At 44.4% G+C, this 18,759-nt stretch overlaps 1 protein-coding gene across 3 annotated transcripts in view; it reads right to left on the bottom strand.

Annotated features, from left to right (window-relative positions):
• LOC138567509 (ATP-sensitive inward rectifier potassium channel 12) overlaps positions 1-18,759 on the bottom strand; it is a 427,198-nt gene that overhangs the window by 151,956 nt on the left and 256,483 nt on the right. The window lies entirely within an intron of this gene.

The raw sequence follows: 18,759 nt of genomic DNA, 5'->3' as shown, positions 1-18,759 counted from the left end.
ATGGACATTCCGCCACACAGCATGAGTATCCCTCACCCTCAGTAACATATGTAAATGTGCACAAGTTTCTGAATGACGGTCACCCGATGTGACCCTCTCAGGTCTACATGTAGCCTCTCAGTACTATATCTCTCTGCCAGCAGACATGCTGGTGCTTGGTTACCACATAGCAGCAAAGACTGTCACGCTGCCCCATCAAGACACATTGAAATATTGGGCACTGAGTCTGCCTTCAGACAAAAAGCAATTTAGGTGAGTTTACCTCACGTTTAATGTCACACTTAGTAATATGGGCAACTGTCATGTAGGACACAGCACTTTCACTAAGCGACTGGCCCCATGTTCAACCACTCTTTAGGAGATTCATTTCATTTTTGCATTTATTTCTGACAAGTATCTTCATTTTTGAACCGATATAATGAGGGACTCCTTATATACCCGACACCCAGGCATTGAGGTTTGATCCAATATCTTCCCAACTCTCAGGTTAGTTATTTCAGAGAAAAGGTCATACATAACATAGACTGACATAATGTAGAACAATTATCTAAGAGCCCACACTTACTTAACATTACTTTTCACTTTTGAATGAAACGCGTAAACTACAGATATTACCCGAAGAAGAGCTGCCATTAGCCCAAAACACGTCATATAAAAAACAGGAGGCAACCCGCAGAGATACATTATTATCTCACCCCGGGCAAGAACTCCTTCTCAATTTGATATCTGTGCTAACAAATGTTTTTTAATCATGGTTTACCACATGCTTTTGAATACCTATATGTAATGTATTTAAATAACTGGCCACAAATGGAAACTCCCATCAGTTGGCCTGCAGAATTTGTTTAATTTGTTCTGACATTGAAACACTTCTAGTCTCTATCAATGCAGTGGAAAATGTCATCACTTACTACATGTATCTAATTTGATTTATGCCTACTTATTTGTTTAATTTGTCATCATTGTATTTACTGAATGTAACAGTAAAATTGTGATATGTTACTTACAAAACTCTGTAATTGATTCAAATGTGCCTGCAATTTGTTTTGTCATTGTGTGCCCTGTTTCTGTCCTCCACTGTTCTCGGAAGACCTTCTACATATTTCCTCATGAGCTGGTAACAGGTCACAGGATGCATGTGCCCATTACCCTGTCATATGCGCGCGCAGATGCCCAAAACACTGAGACTGTGTTAGGAAATTAAGTACATGACTATTTGATGTCCATGACTAAATCTCACTCTTTGATTTCTCGACAGGTAAAGGAAAGGCAGGGGGGTATTGCAAAAGGCACAGAAGGAGACGAATCAAATTCGACACTGCCACAGTTATTTCACCTCTCCAACTGTTCCCTGAGTACCTTGTGCTGTGCCGCAATCATGTGCGAAAGTGGCATCACCCAAGGTTCACAGGTCCCCATATTTTGACTTATTGTACCCCTACCTCAGTAAAATTGCAGGACAAGAAGGCGTGGGTCCACCTTACTGATGTAAAACCATAAAAGAGTGCTGCCTCCCTGCCAAACTACCAGGATCCAAAGGGAGAAGAGAATGAAAACAGACCCAGGGCAAGAGCTCAAGTGCATGCTGAAAAAGAAGATAAAAGGAATAAGGAACTTGAGAATAAAGGAGATATAAATCATGTTGCACCACTTGAGGAACACTGACGCTGAACTATCACTGGGACAGTAAGAAAGGAGTTGATGCTGAGGACTTTTCGAATACATTACAAGCACAGTATTATGGACTATTTTTCGCAAGAGCATACATCTATAACAGACTATTTTTTCTACTAGTCTATGCTTACATTTTTATTGGGGCTATTTTTTATATTCTTTTTCGTAAGAGCATACATCTTTGACAGACTATTTTTTCTAATCTTCTAGCTTTACATTTTTATTGGGACTATGTTTTTATCTTCCACATTTTTATATTTTTATGTTTTTATAAGTACTATTTTTATATTTTTCAATGAGCCACATAATAGTGGAAGTGGTTTGAAAATCATCAATCAAATCTTTTATTATTGTCATTATGTGTGATTGTAAAATGTTTCGAAAAACGTACCTACAGCTCGCCTCACTTACCATTGAAAAATAATATTTCCCGGTACTAACTAAACTGTGCAAATGTTTTCATATCCTTATGTTCCTGATGCCTTCATAATATCCCAATCAATATGCCGCAGGACACATCTACAAACAACTGACATTATGGCTATTTTGGTCCCTTTGTTTTCCTTTCACTTTTGTTGTATTTATTTCTTATTTTATCTCACACTGCATTTGACTGATTATGTATGATAAGATAAATGTGTACCTATGAATAATGTTAGTGAAGAAGTTAAAAAACAAGTAGATTTCCAGTTAGAGCAGGAAATAGTATTCCGCTCAGTTGTGGAGATAGTAAGGGCTAGGAGAAGTATTGCAGATGATAAATATTACATGAGAAGGTATTTTGACAATTCCATAAATATTGAACAAAAGTCATGGTATAGGTCAAAGGAGAAGGTGGAAAGATCAAGGGAAAGCTGCTTTGTTTGCTCAATTATCCACTATGCCATGACAGCCTCTCGAGTATTTATACCTCAAGAAGTACCTGAGTACAGAGCACACTGCTTGGTATATCTCACAGTATGCCAGACCAGGGCACAATTTCAGGGACAATCGACCATGATGGAGTATCTCACAGGATCAGAATTCCCATGCATAGACAACTATGTAAAAGAGGCACACATGATGGAGAATATAAGAATGAAAAGTAAGGTGTCAGTACATATTATCAGGTCCAAAAAGAGGAGATATCAAAGTAGTGGATCACCAAATAATAAGCTGTACAGATGCCCAGTTTAATTTGATGCATTATTGGGCTGACAGACCACTATTGCAAATGAAAGGGGAGGTATATTCCTCAGGAGGATGGGTTGATGGAATAATGAGATTCAAAGCAGAGGCAGTATGGACTGCACCAATAGAAGTGTTAAAAAATGCAGACAGAGTGTGTTGTGATGAATGGAAAGAAACTGCAAAATGTTTAACATGGGTCGAAGATGAAGCAGGGCCACTAGCCATAACCAAACTACAAACAACAACATTATGCTTTAGAGATAATGGTTCAGTAAAGCTTGGTAACAATGAAGGGTGCAAATGCATTATGGATTACCAGGTATGAAAGTTGGCCCAGCTGTACTAATGGACCATTACTGGGCCTGCTTATATGCAACTTCCACCCAACTGGGGTGGCATATGTACAATAGGACTGCTAAATGCACCAGCATTAGCAATACCACAATGTGAGGTTGACATTGGGACTTTTCCTTCAATGGTACTCAACAGGAAGAAAAGATCCCTAGGTCTAAAATGCACAAAAAAACAAACTATTTTTCCAAGGAGGCCAATGCCGCATTTGATGAACTCCAAGAGAGTCATATGTTGTTTGGTAAAACAGCAACGTTCTTCACATCCTTTCTAATTCTTGGCCTGCAAGCAGCAGAAATTGCACACTGGATCCAGACAACTAGGGAATTGTTACAAACAATTAATGCCACAATGAAAGGCTTCAATCCCATCAAGGAGGAGTTAAGGGTGTTCAGATCGATGACCCCACAGAACAGGTATGTTCTGGACCTCCTCACAGCCATGGAGGGAGGAGTGTGTGCAAAGATAGGGCCAAGTTGCTTTACGTATGTACCCACACATGATGAGGAGAATGGGACCTTGACAGAGACCATATACTCCTTGAAAGAGCTATACAATAAAATGGAGATGGAGGAAGAAGTGGATGACATTGAGAGTGATAGCTGGTTCAGTTATGTAACAAAAATGGCGAGTGCTGGATTATGACATGCAGTCCAGCAGAATATGTAGCACAAGGAGGTAATTTAAGGGGGATCACCAGGGTGTGGCTGCCCAGGGATGGCTATAATATGATGAGAGAAAATGAAGGAGTGGTCGATGACTCGACCAGAGGGGGGAATGAAGTGGGGCAATTATTGACTAGAGAGCTTATTCGGTCTCTGCCATTGGCTTCCTCAGAAGAAGCAAAATTATAAGATAAGAAAGGACACATTTGAAACTGCACTTTAATTCTATAGGAAATGCAGTTGGCACAAAGGATAGTTAATTTTGACTGCACAAGTAGGTAACGGATGATGCATTAGCTTACACAATTAGTTTGTTATAACATAGTATAGATTAGGTGACAGGATGGCATGTACACAAGAGAGGGATTCACTACACAAGTAAGGCAGAACAACTGTAGGCAAATAAGCTTGCTGATACCCATAGGGAAAAATATAATGTGACAGGCATGCACCAGGAACTCCGTAAATAGCAAAATAAATGCATAATAAATGTGTCCCGCAGAGGAAAATAACATGACAAGCAGTTGCCATTTTAAACCTGCACCAACAAAGCAGAGAAATAAACACTGCAGCTTTAAGAGAGGACCCAACTAAGCAAGCTATTTGAAAAAATATTTTTAATTCTGGAAAATGCTGTGGCCAGTTATATGGTAGCTGCCTCAAAGGATGTGAAGGCCCAAGACTCCGTAAGGGAGGGTTACATGGCGGAACAAGATACCATTGTGTGCATCCAACTGTCAAGGTAAATCAAGTTGCGATAACACGGCAGACTATTTGAAGACTATGGGACAAACTGAACATCCCAGGAAATTTCATAAGTAGTTGGCAGATTAATGTCTCAGCGATCAACTAGGTGTGACAGAGAAATGCGGATAAGGCTAACAGACAAATAATAACCACGCACATGGTAAAAGCAGAATGATTCATAATAACAGTATTCATGAATGTGTCAAGAACAGGATGGCATGGTTACTGTTGCAAGAACAGGTCCTTGAGACTCAGCGACATCATGGCGGATATAACATGAGCTGTTTTATTTAATTAAGAACAAAGGCGATATGCTTGTCCTCTCCTCCCATCTATAATAAAACTCATCATCATGCTGCCAGTTCACGGAGCGTGTGACTGCATGTTAACAGAGAAACACATGTCTTTTTACACTGCAGAAGTAAGTTAGACTCTACCAATAATATTCAACCATGAAGATGTGGCACATTTCTGGTTTATCGGTGGCATCTTAGATAAAGAATTGTCCAATCATTATTGTTGGACATGTAGAATTATATATGTAGCTTAGTAGAGGGAAACAAGGACCAGGAGCAATAGGTTTTCATTACTATGACATCAATATGGCTATACAAACTGCTGTTTCCTGTTGTGATGTGGAGAACTTGACTGTTAATCTTGTTTTTCCCTCATTTTTACATTGCAATTAAAGCTGGGTAACCTTGCATTTGGCATACCAAAATCCACTCGGTGTTCTCTCTTTATTGGGAAATACCAGTTAGAGGGCTCTATGATTTTTTTTACCTCTGTTTCAGTTCCACCAAGCCCATAATGGTCTTGGTAGTGCAGTCCAGCAATACACATATATGTCCCTGTAAAACACATATATACACTTTACATAACACTTAACTAAATAAATCATTGCCCCACCCCGTTGTCAGTGTCTTTCTTTATTTCCTTCAGGAGACAGGCACATAGGTCTACCCAGCAGGGCAGAATTTGTGCCACAGGCTACACTAGCAGCAGTATTGCCAGCACTATTATGTAGAACATGCTCTTTTGCACCAGCTTGAAACCCCCCAGGCTTTTGTAACCTAAGCCCCTCCCGGGCTCATAAACTGTCATGTGTTCACACCACATTAGGCCTCTAATAAAAGGGGTGAGCAGCTTCCTGCTCGCTGGTTAATCACCAGCATGGATTCCTACTGTTGTATGTGCGCCCATTGATTATCTCCGGGCCGGAGCCCGTACCATCTGGCAACAAAGGATTTGAGGAACTCACACGCTGAAGCCGGCATCCCTGGCAAGCACATCTCCCGCTTCCACCAGGGGTTAGCATAACCATGGCTGCGGCAAAGCTCACTTTGTTCCCACATGGGGGAGCCTGGTAGGCAGGGGCCGCTGCAACTTGGAAATTAAACTAAACTCCCACCTGATGGAGAGAGGACCTGGAATGGCCCAGACAATCTCTGCATTCTTCATTTCCCGCCTGGCAGAGCATGGAGGTCCGGAGAACTCCCGTTGGCACCCTGAGTGCCATGGTCAAGGTGCGGCTCATTAGTCGCTGCATTAAGATGGCACAACCAAGTCACGTAGCCACCTGCTCCGGCGCGAGCCATGGAAACTGGGCTGGCAGTCTGGTGCACCGCAGGCAGGTAAGGTGCGAGCTGCCGTATTATTCATTAAATTACTCCTGCATGGGGAGCACTGGGTGGGAGCGGCCTCCGCCGCATTATCTATCAAATGGCCTCTGCCTGGGGAGAAAAGGCATGTCTCACAATGCTGGCGCCGTCATTATACAAGTAGCCCTGGTGGGGAAGAGGTGTAAATAAATGCATCTGCTGCCATAAAGGAAGCTGGGTGCTGCCAAGTGAAGGGAAGGGATACCCAGCACCACCCCGGCAACAGCCTCAGCCACGGCCCTCATGGGGGTGGTCGTACAGCCAAGGCAAATGCAACCTGCTCCTGCCCGCTCCCTTGATGACTCCTGCTTGGGGGAAAGAAGGAACAGAACAGCCCGTGCCACACTGAAGAAGGGGAAATACCTCCCCATCATCCCAGCTGCCCTCAAGATGTGCGGGGGGCGTGAGCCTGAAGTGGCGTGGATGACACAGCTGCCTTCAGCGTTCCCCACCCTCCTGATTGGGGGCCTAGCGTGGCCTGTGTACTGCTGCCTGCAGCCCTCAACATCTTTGAAAATAGCTCCTGCCTGGGGAGAGGAAAAGTGCTGTGGGAAGACCAACAAGCACAACTGCCCTGCCAGCAGCTAAGTGGCCCCAACCCAGGGCCGGACTGGGAACCAAAAGAGGCCCTGGAAAATGTTGTCAAAGTGGCCCAATATTTTGCTGAACAAGCGAGCATAGCGCGTGTGCCCAACACACTGTGCATTAGACATGCCACGAGACACCCGGTCCCGCACCAAAAGGGTGTTAGGAAACCTGCTATTATTAAAGGAGAGTTCCAGGACTTTTTTTTTATTGTCCCTACGGGTCGGCCATGTGTTTGTAAGCATAAATCGGTAGATCGTAGGAAACTTTCCTATGGACCTTACCCGACTTTTCGCCCATTATCGCACTCGAAATCAGCCTCCATTTTGTGATAATCCTATCATTCCGCCGCATCGACCTGGCTCACCTGCCTTTGCGGCACTAAATCAAATCCCCCGCCCCTGAGCCTGACATCAGCAGACGCGTACTGCCCATTTCAAGCACGTCTCGTGTCAACAATCGCTGCGCCTCAGCTATTGACGTGTTGCCATGGAAATGGCAGGACGCCTCTTTCCCCAATAAGTATAAACAGACCGTTTCACAACATACAGCAGCAGATTTTCGATTCCATTCCTCTCTCTGTGTTACTTTGAGTATTCTGTGACTCGTTTCAGTGCTCTGGTCAGCTACCTTCGCCGCTTGTAGCCCGTGTGAACAGATACCAGTACCACCGCTATAAATTATTTTACTATCTTTACCGCACAATGGCCACAATAATGCCGTATATGTACGAGCCCGAGTACACCGAGGAAGAACTACTGGAAAGGCAAGCACGCGAAAACGATGGGGATTCGGACGGCAGTTGGGAGGACCAGTCAACGGATGAAGAGCCTGGACCATGTCGCATGGACGGCGTCTCCACCTGGTGCACGTGCAATCGGTGCGAGCTAATGCCAACTGAGGAGGAGAACTGCTGCTGCCGTGAAAATTCCGGGTGCTTGGCCTACATTTCGGAAAGCGAGCAAAGTCAGCAGGAAGGCGAGCAAAGTCCGCAATGCATCACCGAGCTGCCAGAGTTCAGGGAAGCCTGCCTCTCACGGACAGTGTTGAGGATGATGATGGTGCTTATGCACGAACTTCGTGGCACTGTTCGTCCGCGTAATCCGAGTAACGAGTAAGTATACTCTGTTTGTGATGTCAGTGATGCCACCACTATTTCATGGTCGTCTCCCACATATAAAATTACATTTACATATCATTCGAACGCATGTAAATTGGTTCCATATAGTGCATTTTCTAGATATAATTTTTTTCTAAGAAAAATGACATGTGTTACCTGAATCGACATTGATAAGAAAGTTTGGTCAGTTTAATACAGTTTGCATCTTTTTTTTTCACAGGTGGTACAGGCTGGTGGCCTATCGTTGCTTCACTTGGTGGCTTCACGGGAGGCTCGGACACCGCGTTCGGAGAGTAATACCTGCCTGTGCGGTACTTGCCATTAGACAACATTTCCCCAGTGACAGTGGACAATACCGCGGATTTTCCCTCGATGTGCTGCAACCTCAACTTTACAATGTGTAATGTTTATTATTTATGTTTAATTAAAATCTAAAATAAATCCCAACATATATTTTAACAATGGTTGTTTTGATTTTTTAAATGAATCTAGTGTATATTCTCCTGGGAGGGTGAGGTATTTATAAACTCACCCCCCTGCCTTCCATGTAGTAGATCCTGCAGCCATCCTCTTACATTCAGTTAGATGGCCTCTCCTTGGTGAGGCCCTGCGGCAAACGGGTCTTGTCTGCACGACCACCGCCCCGATCCACCCCCCGCCTTATCAAAGGCAGTTCGCACCGGGGTACTTGCGCTGCTGGCAAGTGGAGCTGTCAGGGAGCGATAAAGGCCAAGAGGTGCCAAAGACCATGTACACTTCAAAGTGGTCTATAGAGCATGGGTTTGTTGTTCCCATGTCTACCTCCAGACCCCGTGTCTCCTGCCAAGCATCCCCCTCACGCTGGACGGCCCCCTGCAATCCACATAAGTGTGTCTCCATTCACGAGTCTTCCTGTGTCTTGTCTGCACGACCACCGCCCCGATCCACCCCCCGCCCTATCAAAGGCAGTTCGCACCGGGGTACTTGCGCTGCTGGCAAGTGGAGCTGTCAGGGAGCGATAAAGGCCAAGAGGTGCCAAAGACCATGTACACTTCAAAGTGGTCTATAGAGCATGGGTTTGTTGTTCCCATGTCTACCTCCAGACCCCGTGTCTCCTGCCAAGCATCCCCCTCACGCTGGACGGCCCCCTGCAATCCACATAATGCCACGACATATACACGTCATTCATTCACAAACACACCCCTGGTTCGAATTCTTTATAACCCACTTCATATTTCTAACGAGAACTTCTTTGCGCTTTGCTAGTCAACCCGTGAAGGTGCTGGTTATCTGCTCTTCGTCTCTGTGAACTTCCGTGACCACTTTGAGCAAACTCGTCAGTTTGCAACCTGTGAACTGCTCCCTGTTCTACGACAAGAAACTACTCTGATCCCTGCATCTAACTGTTTGTTCGTCAAGGTAAGTCCATGTACCATAATCATTTTGCGTCCAATTTTTTAATTTATATCTATTTGCTAGTAGTCATCAAATTGCATCCATGTTTTCTTTTCGTTCACGACAGTACATGCAAGGAACTAGTCACATGTTCTGAGTTTAGTCAAATTACTTTTTCTATTTTTTGAAAGTTATTGAAATACTTATCCGCATGTGAATAACGTGTATAGTTCCAAGAACCAAAACGGACCTTGCATTGAACCTTTTATGTGTCATTTACTGTTTTAACACATTGGTATTCATAGAGAATTGTTGATCTTTACTTTTCAGAACTTTCCATAATGCCTGCCTGTTCCATTGGCGGTTGCCCTTCGAAGACCCATAACAAATCTGAAGGTACTATAATGCATGTTTTCCCTAAGACAATAGATCAGATAAGAGAATGGGTCCGATATTGCGGATATCCAGCCTCTGAGCTAGAAACTAGAGTCCTAGAAGTCTTTGCGGACAAGAGGGGTGATCGATACCGCATCTGCAGCAGGCACTTTAGCCCAGACATGTACTCCACATCATTGCTAATAAAGAAGAAAACACCGCGAGCGAGGCGAAAATTGCTCTCAACCGCTATTCCCACTCTATTCGTCCACATCCCTCCACTGGTGAGTCAAGTTTACGTATTTATCTCTCGGCCTTGCGGTAGTGTGTAGCATTAGCTAACAATAATTTCCCCATTTATGTATCCACTCAATATGAAGGCGGAAGATTCTCCATCCGTGTCGTTATTGCAGTCATCAGCCACTTCAAGCGCCTATCGGGTAATCTTACTTAGCTATTCTGACACTGACTTGTTTTAGGCATGTAAATCAATAGTTTTAATTGATCGTGTAATTATTTTACCTAATGGTACGCCCTTGTACTCGTCCTCTAGTCTTTGTTTTCAGTTATAATTATTGTTATCCAAAATAATGCAAGTACTGTCTTTCAGGGAGATGCTGAGGAGTCCAACGCATTGACGACAACCGTAGATGTCACTCAGATGCTCGAGGTACGTTTCCGGACAGTTCCATCGATGGAGATCATCAGATCTTGCATTCTTGTAGCGTGATTGTTACACACAATGTTTCTTTCGTTTTTAGCCATTGATATGTCCTTCTGTCGTCGCCCTCCTATTTGTCTTCTTTTTTCAATATTGTGTTCATTACTAATGAAAGTCCTATGTTTCAGGGAGTCGATGGAGCATTAGTCCAAGTAGAAGGGGGAGCATGCAGTTACGGGTCGGCGCAACAGCTTGCAGAAGTGTGCACCGCAGTTACATCGTCCCTTGATGTTCTTATGCATTTCGAGGTATGGATACTGACAGTTCGATCAAGCGAAATCATATGACGTGATTACATCCGCTATACTTCCTTCTTTATTAACGCAAGTACTATGTTTCAGGGAGATGACGGAGCTTCTTCTACAAGAACATCACCCCTAGTAGTTGATGCAGATCTCTGGGTGGTGACACTTCCAACGATCGAGCAAATCGAATCATATTTACATATCCATTATTTATTTTAGACAACTGATCATTTGTGCAGGTCTATTTAGATGAGCCGTTGACGCCTGCTCAAAGTTTATGTTCTTTTTAACAAAATAGAAAAGCATACTAATGCAATTACTGTGTTTCAGGGAGTTGCTGAAGCGTCATCTTCAATAATATCATCAATGGAAGTCTATGCGGAGCCCGAGGTATGGATCTTGACAGTTCAATCTAACTAGATCAACAATGCGTGAACTATTGTCGTTTGAATGTTCTACACAAAGCGTTCATTCGTGTTTTGCTATTGAGATGTACGTATGGGTATTGGTCCCCAAGTACATTTTGTGTTTTCAATATTATTATACATACTAATGAAAGTTCTATGTTTCAGGGAGTCGATGGAGCCTCAGTGAGTGATGGATGTGCTTATCATGAAAATATAGTCGTTGCAGCGCGAGAGGAAGTGGAGACATGCACACACGAGTCGGAGCAACAGCGTCCAGATGTTGAAGTTCGAGGCAAGAAAGTTTCAAAGAAAAGAAAGCAAAAGAAGGTTAGTGTCCTGTTCACTATATTATGTTGTCTTTCACTGTCAATAGTTCAATACTGTAAGTTGTGTTTAAACTGAACATCCCTTTTCTAATCTGTCCTCTAGTTGCGAGTTGGTGTAAGAACTAGATCTACACAGACAGTGAAGCGAACGAGAGATGTTGCTTGTCAAACCTTTTGGCAGGGACTTGAGACTGGAGATGCATCGTGCCAATGGGAAGAATATGAAGTGATTGACAACGGAGCTATACCACCACCAGCCATTGATAGTGAATGTCCTCCTGGTAGTTTGGATGCAGTCGGAGATCAATTCACAGAATCCACACCCGCAAAAAATAAGAGCGCGCGAAAGTTGAAGACATTGTTTTTTTCTCCCATCTCCGGACAAGGAACAGATGTTGCAATGGAAGAGAATGACGTGGACGACAATGAAACACCATCAATATCACTCAGCATAGCGGAAGACGATATCAGAGATTGTACCTTTCATGCGAGTGACATGTCCTCAACGTTACAGGCCGAACCAGCTGGGATGCAGAGTGACAGTATAAGGAAAGAGGCCAAATTCATTGTATTCGATAGCTGTTTGATGGATATTATTATGATGATGAAATGTGGGCATTCGGTTGGTGGGGAAGTATGTGGGGAGCCATTGATTAATGTGACTCGTGCAATTCGAGGCACTAACCTTAAAATACATGCCACCTGTACACAATATCATCCGTTCGCATGGTCTGCACAACCCATGCTGGGGCAACTGCCAGCAGGCAATCTACTTTGTGCAGCGGCCGCACTTTTTAGTGGTTCAAGTTTTAAAAAGTTACAGTATTTCTTTCAGTTTGTGGGAATCCATTTCATTGCGAAAAGTCAGTTCTACAAATACCAAACCGATTATCTATTTCCAGCCATCAGCGAAGCTTGGAGAATGGAAAAAATGTCAATGGAAAGTACATTCGCGGGCAAACGCTTCAGGCTAGCCGGTGATGGACAGTGCGACAGCCCAGGATTTTCAGCCAAGTACTGCACCTACCACTTTCAGGACATGGAAAGTAAGAAAATTGTGAGTTCGGTGGTCGTGCAGGTGTCACAAAGTACATCCTCAGTGGCCATGGAGAAAGTTGGCTTTGTAGCATCATTGCAAGAACTACAATCGCGGGGAATGGTGATCGACCTGATAGCCACGGACAGACACGTTTCAATTGCCAAGACAATGAGAGAACAGTACAAAAATATAAATCACCAATTTGACGTTTGGCATCTTGCAAAATCAATCAATAAAAAATTGTCTGCTGCAGGTAAAAAAAAAGAATTGCAAGGTATTTCACAGTGGTCCAAGTCAATCAGCAACCATCTTTGGTGGAGCTCAAAAACATGTGAAGGGTTGTTGGAAATTCTACTGGAAAAATGGCGGTCAGTAATGTTGCACTGTAGCAACGTACATCGATGGTCGACAAATGAGCATTTCCACAAATGTGAACATGGCCATTTGTCCACAGAGGAGGCACGGAAGAAGAAGTGGTTGATTCCTTCATCACCCACTCACAAAGCCATTGAAAAGATTGTATTTGATAAAACTATAACAAAAGCTTTGAGGGGACTCACGGAATTCTGCCACACAGGAGATTTGGAGGTGTTCCACAATATGTGCCTCAAGTACAGGCCCAAAAGATTGCATTTTGGCATGGAAGGCATGATAAATCGGACTCTTTTAGCGGTCTTGGCACATAACCATAATGTTGGCCGTCAACAAAGTAGGACGACCGGAACTTTAGGGACGCTTCGCTACAATAAGGCCTTCACTAAAAGAAGTAAACAATGGGTGATCAAACCAGTGTTTGAGGATATGCAATATGAGTTTATTGAGAGACTTATCGTAGATGTCCTCGATAGGCACATACATGGAGTGGTGAACGAACCTATGCAGGGGACAACTGCATTGCCACCCAACATTGCCTCTGTTCCATGTCCACCTAAAGCAGAGCTCATTGAGAAATACACATCACGGTTTAAATGATTGTAATTTGATTGTCTGTTCTCTCGAGTCTCCTCATGTTGCAGGCCCATTGCAATTAAACCAAACAGTAATATAAATCATTTTTACAAAAATTATAGAATGTTTCCATATTGCAAACACATGGCCGACCCATAGGGACAATAAAAAAAAAGGCACGCAGACAAGATGTCCCTAAAACTAACTGCAGCTAACTAGAAATGTGTGCTCGCTCAAAGTGAAGGTCAGCTGCTTTGATGTTTTGCTCGGGTGGCGGAACGGCCCACGACCCAATATAAGGTTCTATTGTGATTTGACCTTGACAGGCCGGGACCATCCTGAAAGACTAAGAAAAGATAATGAATAAAAATTCAGAAACGAAACGATGAGCCACGTTCATTAGAAGAAGTAACGTCGGCAAAGAAGGAGTGGTGTTTCGGGTCTGCCCTACACAGAGACACAATGGAAAATGCAAATATAATGTAAGTAACTTTTGATGAGTTTATACCGCAATTTCATTACTATACAGTGGCTTTAAAGACGGGTTCAGTTGTACTTGTTCGTTCTATGTGGCATAGTGTTTTCTACCGCGCACTATCTGGAGGAGAAACATCTGCTTTTACTGAAGCACCTCAAAACCTTCCTCTTTGCTTCTGCTTTCTCTCTCCCTCTCCCCTGCTACAACTGGTCCACTGTCTGCGACCTCGGTCCTGGGCCCTTCCACTCTCCACCTGCACTGCCTCCCTGTCAACCCCTGCACTGGGGGACTGTCTCAGTATCCTACAGCCCCCCCTTCCCAGCACTTGTTCTGCACTTACCTTGCACTTGCCACCAGCTGGCCCTATTTATTTATTATTTTATGCTACTTACCTTGTACTCCACTCCCCCCCCTCCATGCCTCGCCACGCCTTTAAACACTTGTGTACACCCAGTAGCGCTGTCCTCGCTATGAAATGAATAATTTTAATAAGGATCTGATGGTGAGACTAATTTCATTTTTTATGTTTTTAGGTACATCATTCACTACTGTCTGTGTCACGAGTACCAGACACCTGCGGACGGGTTCTACAGCCGCCAGTTGCTTCTCCGCGTGAACAACGTTACCACCCTGACCATTTTATGGGACGATCGCCAAGTACAAGTATGCCCTTACGCGGTACTAATGGTTAGATGCAACATACCTACCGTTGTGGTGGCCTAGTGCCTGGTTGTTGGAACAGCCATGCGATTATCAGTGCGACCGAAGAGCTTATTTTTATCGTAAACCAACACCCTGTGTACTGCACACGAACATCGCTTCCCTCAAGACGAACTAATTTGGATCGAGAGCAAAGAAAAATGCAAATCGCTGAATATTCTCTAAACATTTGATGTCCAATAAACGTACTTTGCCAAATGTACAATCTTGCCGTTTGCTTTTAAACCACGGTTTCACATTCCGAATTGTGGCGCTGTATTGTGAGATGCTCTAAGACCCTGTGTACAGCAAAGGACCATCGCGTTCCTCAATACGAACTTTTTGGAACGTGAGCAAATAAAAATGTAAATCGCTGAATATTCTCTAAACATTTGATGTCAAATAAATGTACTTTACCACATTTACAATCTTGCGGTTTGATTTCAAAGTACAGTTTCATATTCCGAATTGTGGCGCGCTGTATTGTGAGCTGATCTGTGTTGATTTCCGGGGTCTGTGTGGAGTCGCGTAGAAGACGCCTGGGCGCGTTTGCCTATGCAGCACAGAAACGTCACGGAAAGAGGCGGGGAATATGAATGTTTTGATAAAGTCTGTTTCAGGGGCGGGGGATTTGATTTAGTGCCGCAAAGGCAGGTGAGCCAGGTCGATGCGGCGGAATGATAGGATTATCACAAAATGGAGGCTGATTTCGAGTGCGATAATGGGCGAAAAGTCGGGTAAGGTCCATAGGAAAGTTTCCTACGATCTACCGATTTATGCTTACAAACACATGGCCGACCCGTAGGGACAATAAAAAAAAAGTCCCGGAACTCTCCTTTAAGAGTAGGAGATTGAAATTAACAGGAAGAAGGAACACCTGCCCTCCCCTGCTTCCAAGATGGTGCCAACTGAAGGGTATTTCTAGGCACTTTAAAAGGGCCAGGGTCAATCCCCAGGCCATGAATGAGTCCGGTGTTGTCTTCCCCCGGACCTTCCTCTGGTTCTGTGTTAACTGACTCGTAGCTTGGGTCCTTTGTTGGGCCAAAGCACAGGTAGGCAAATACGAGCTGAGGCTGTTAGGGAAAATGGGCACCGTGAAATCAATGCCAACTGCTTAGTGCTTCTGGCACGGTTGTCCCCCATGGCCTCTCCAAGCCTAGCCCTGGGCTCTGGCAGATGTAGGCCCCCAGGGTGTGTGGTAGTCACTAGTCACATTCTGTGAAGATTTTCATTGGATCTGCTATTTGCTCTCACTCTAACTGGCTTTGTGAGGGAAGATGAAAACTCTGTACACTTGTCCCTCCACATGCTTTCTGTGCTCCAATGTGTTCAAACAGATAGGAACTATGTGAACATGATTCTGAGGGTCCTCTCAATGGGTTAACGTGTGCAGGGGATAGGAGCTACGTGTAAAGGCTTCTGAGAGTGCTATCAATAGCACAGGGTGTGCACAGAGGTAGAGGCTGTGTGTACAGGCCCCTGAGAGCACTCATACAACAGTAACATGTGTACAGGGTGATGGGGGCTATGTGTAGGCATCTGAGAGCACTCTCAATAGCCCTGGGTTAGTAGGGAGGTAAGCGCTATGTGTGCTCCCCTGAGAACGCTCTCAATGGCCGTGTGTCTTTATAGAGGTAGGTGCTATGTTCACAGGCATGAGATAGAGCTCTCAAGTGATCTGTATGAATGTAGGAGCTATGCACACATGTAAGTGCTCTTGTGGGTGAAGGGAGGTAGTAGACATGCATAGAGGTGTGGGACTGCTTGCATGGGGTCTGGGTATGAAGGGATGTAAACAGAGTCCTGGGGTGTTCCTAGTGACGCTGTGTGTGCACGCTTGTAGGAGTCATGTGCACAGGCCACTAATAACTCTGTGTTGTGGGGTATGCATGGCAGTAGGTGCTATGTACAGAGCAGGACAGCTGCGTGAACACATTGTACCCTAGAGGCAGGCAGGCCAAGGGCCAGTGCCACGCCTGTTTGCCCACAATCCACAGTGCACAACGTGCAGGAAACTGGTATGAAACACACATGACGTGATTTAGGCTTGGTGCCCCAGCCAGCTCCTGAGGGTGTTTGGGGGGAGCTTCTGTGCTATTAATTCCCACCAGGCTTTGTGGATGTGCTGCAGAGGCAGGGCACTGGGCACGTGCATTAGACAGGTCCCTGGATTTGAAACACAGCAGGCAAAGTTTGTGTGACAGGGCAGTGTGCAAAGAACGGGCAGACAATGTGCACAAAGGCCTGCCTCAGGGCACGCAATGCAAAGTGCATGGGAGGGAAACTAAAGTGCAATTATGCAATCCTCACTGTGCAAGGATTGGTCAAAGAGATCACACTGTGGAAAGAAAGATGTAGGGACACTGAGTAGGTCATTGGTACAGGAAACGTAACCAAATGTGTAAAGTGCATCCACTGCATACATACTATGTTCAAGGGCCAAGAAGAATTTTGGCCTGTACCCATTAAAAAACGTTTTGTGATGAATCATTCTCATTGCGTAATAAACAGACTTTGGGACACTGTGTAATGCTAATGCCCATCCATTACTCAGTTATGTGATGCCAACGCATGAATTGCAAAATATACACGCAGGGGGAGTGCCTCCCGTGATTTGCACCATGCACACAGTGGAAATACACTACTCCCATATAATTTGCAAAATGTGCATTTCGGAAACACACTTAGTAAGTGCATATGATATGACTGGTGATATACACGGACTTCAGGAATACACGGACACCACACCCTCATGGCCAGTTGCACCCACGTGCCCTAGTTTCACTGGACCAAGTTGGTACATTTTACTGTTGGCTCTAGAAAATAGACTGTGGGGGCATGGGAAGGATCCAGAAGAGAGGAGGGCAGGTAAGCCTGGAGAGGAGAGGAAAGAAGGAGGTAAAAGTACCAGAGAAGAACTAGCAAGTGATGGTCACTCAGCGGTGTTACCCAAAATACTAATCCGAGTCTATCTGCCGTCCCCACTGCGACCTTGGCATGAACAGGCGTGTGCTCCTTCAAGGAGCTGACTTTGACACTCCCTTCTGACAGCTGTGGCTCTCCTCTGCCCCATTTCAAAATGTGCTCTGCGGACTGCGGAACCTCTTTCAATAACTCTAACAACTCAAGGACACCACTACAACACGTGGCTGTGTGGATTGCAAGTTAGAGCCACGGAAATTGTCTACCAAACCCCGACAAACAATATAAAATTATGTCAAAAAACGAAAGTCAGGAAAACACTGCCAAAATGTGCACATCAGTGAAAACCACAAACAAGTAAAAATGAACCTACAAGTACGTTTTAACTATTATTTTACATTGGATAACATGGCAATGCACCCATTCATTTAACAAAGAATGTATGCGAGGATCAATCTGACCTGGTGTGATACCCCAGTCAAGCAAATGGTGGCCTGATTCGAATCAGTGTCAGTGAATTGGCCATTGTGGATAGAGGTGGTGTATCCACAATGATGCTGAAGCAAGATAAGCAGATATTATGCATATTTCAAGCTCGTTAACATGTCTCCACGAATAACAGCAGCTGTACACTTATGTTTCCCATGTGCTTAGGTTTGTGTTAAGTGTAAATGGTCTGGGTATTCCATGTACTTGTGTTGTAGGTTCTTTTGTGAAGGGTGTGGTTGATTACTTTTCTCTATGTGGAAAGTAGGTCTTGTTTAAAGTGTTCTTCATGTGACACCAGCCTTGTATCAATCGGTGGCATCGTCGGGGGGCTTCATTGAACTCTCAACCTTAATTACACTCGTCCAGAGTTCGAAAATGTAACGTCCAGTCACTTATGTGAAGTATTGACTCGGATTAGTGTTTTTTAGATTTCAGTTTTTTTTTCTTCCCTTTTTTAGCCAGTGCTTCAGTGAAACGTGCCATTCAGTAAGTTACACTACATCCATATCTTAATATGAGGATAGACCCCGCGTTAAGCCTGCAGGCAGTGGCATTACATTGCCCCTCGTGAGCAACTACACTCAGCAGAAGATACAATGGGAGAGTGGGGCACTCAGCACGCAAAAATAATTCTTACCTTTCAGTCGGCAGTCTGGCTGCTGCCCTCAGCCTCAGCCACAGCCTCCCTCGAGTCGCCTCCTGCTTCTGCTGTCTGCTGATGGATTAGGGTGACCAGATTTCCAAAACGAAAAACTGGGACGAC

Source organism: Ambystoma mexicanum, chromosome 2p (assembly GCF_040938575.1).
Source record: "Ambystoma mexicanum isolate Mex_15411 chromosome 2p, UKY_AmexF1_1, whole genome shotgun sequence".
Lineage (NCBI taxonomy): Eukaryota > Metazoa > Chordata > Amphibia > Caudata > Ambystomatidae > Ambystoma > Ambystoma mexicanum.
Note: the sequence above shows the minus strand (reverse complement) of the source record. Positions and strands in the feature narration are given on the sequence as shown.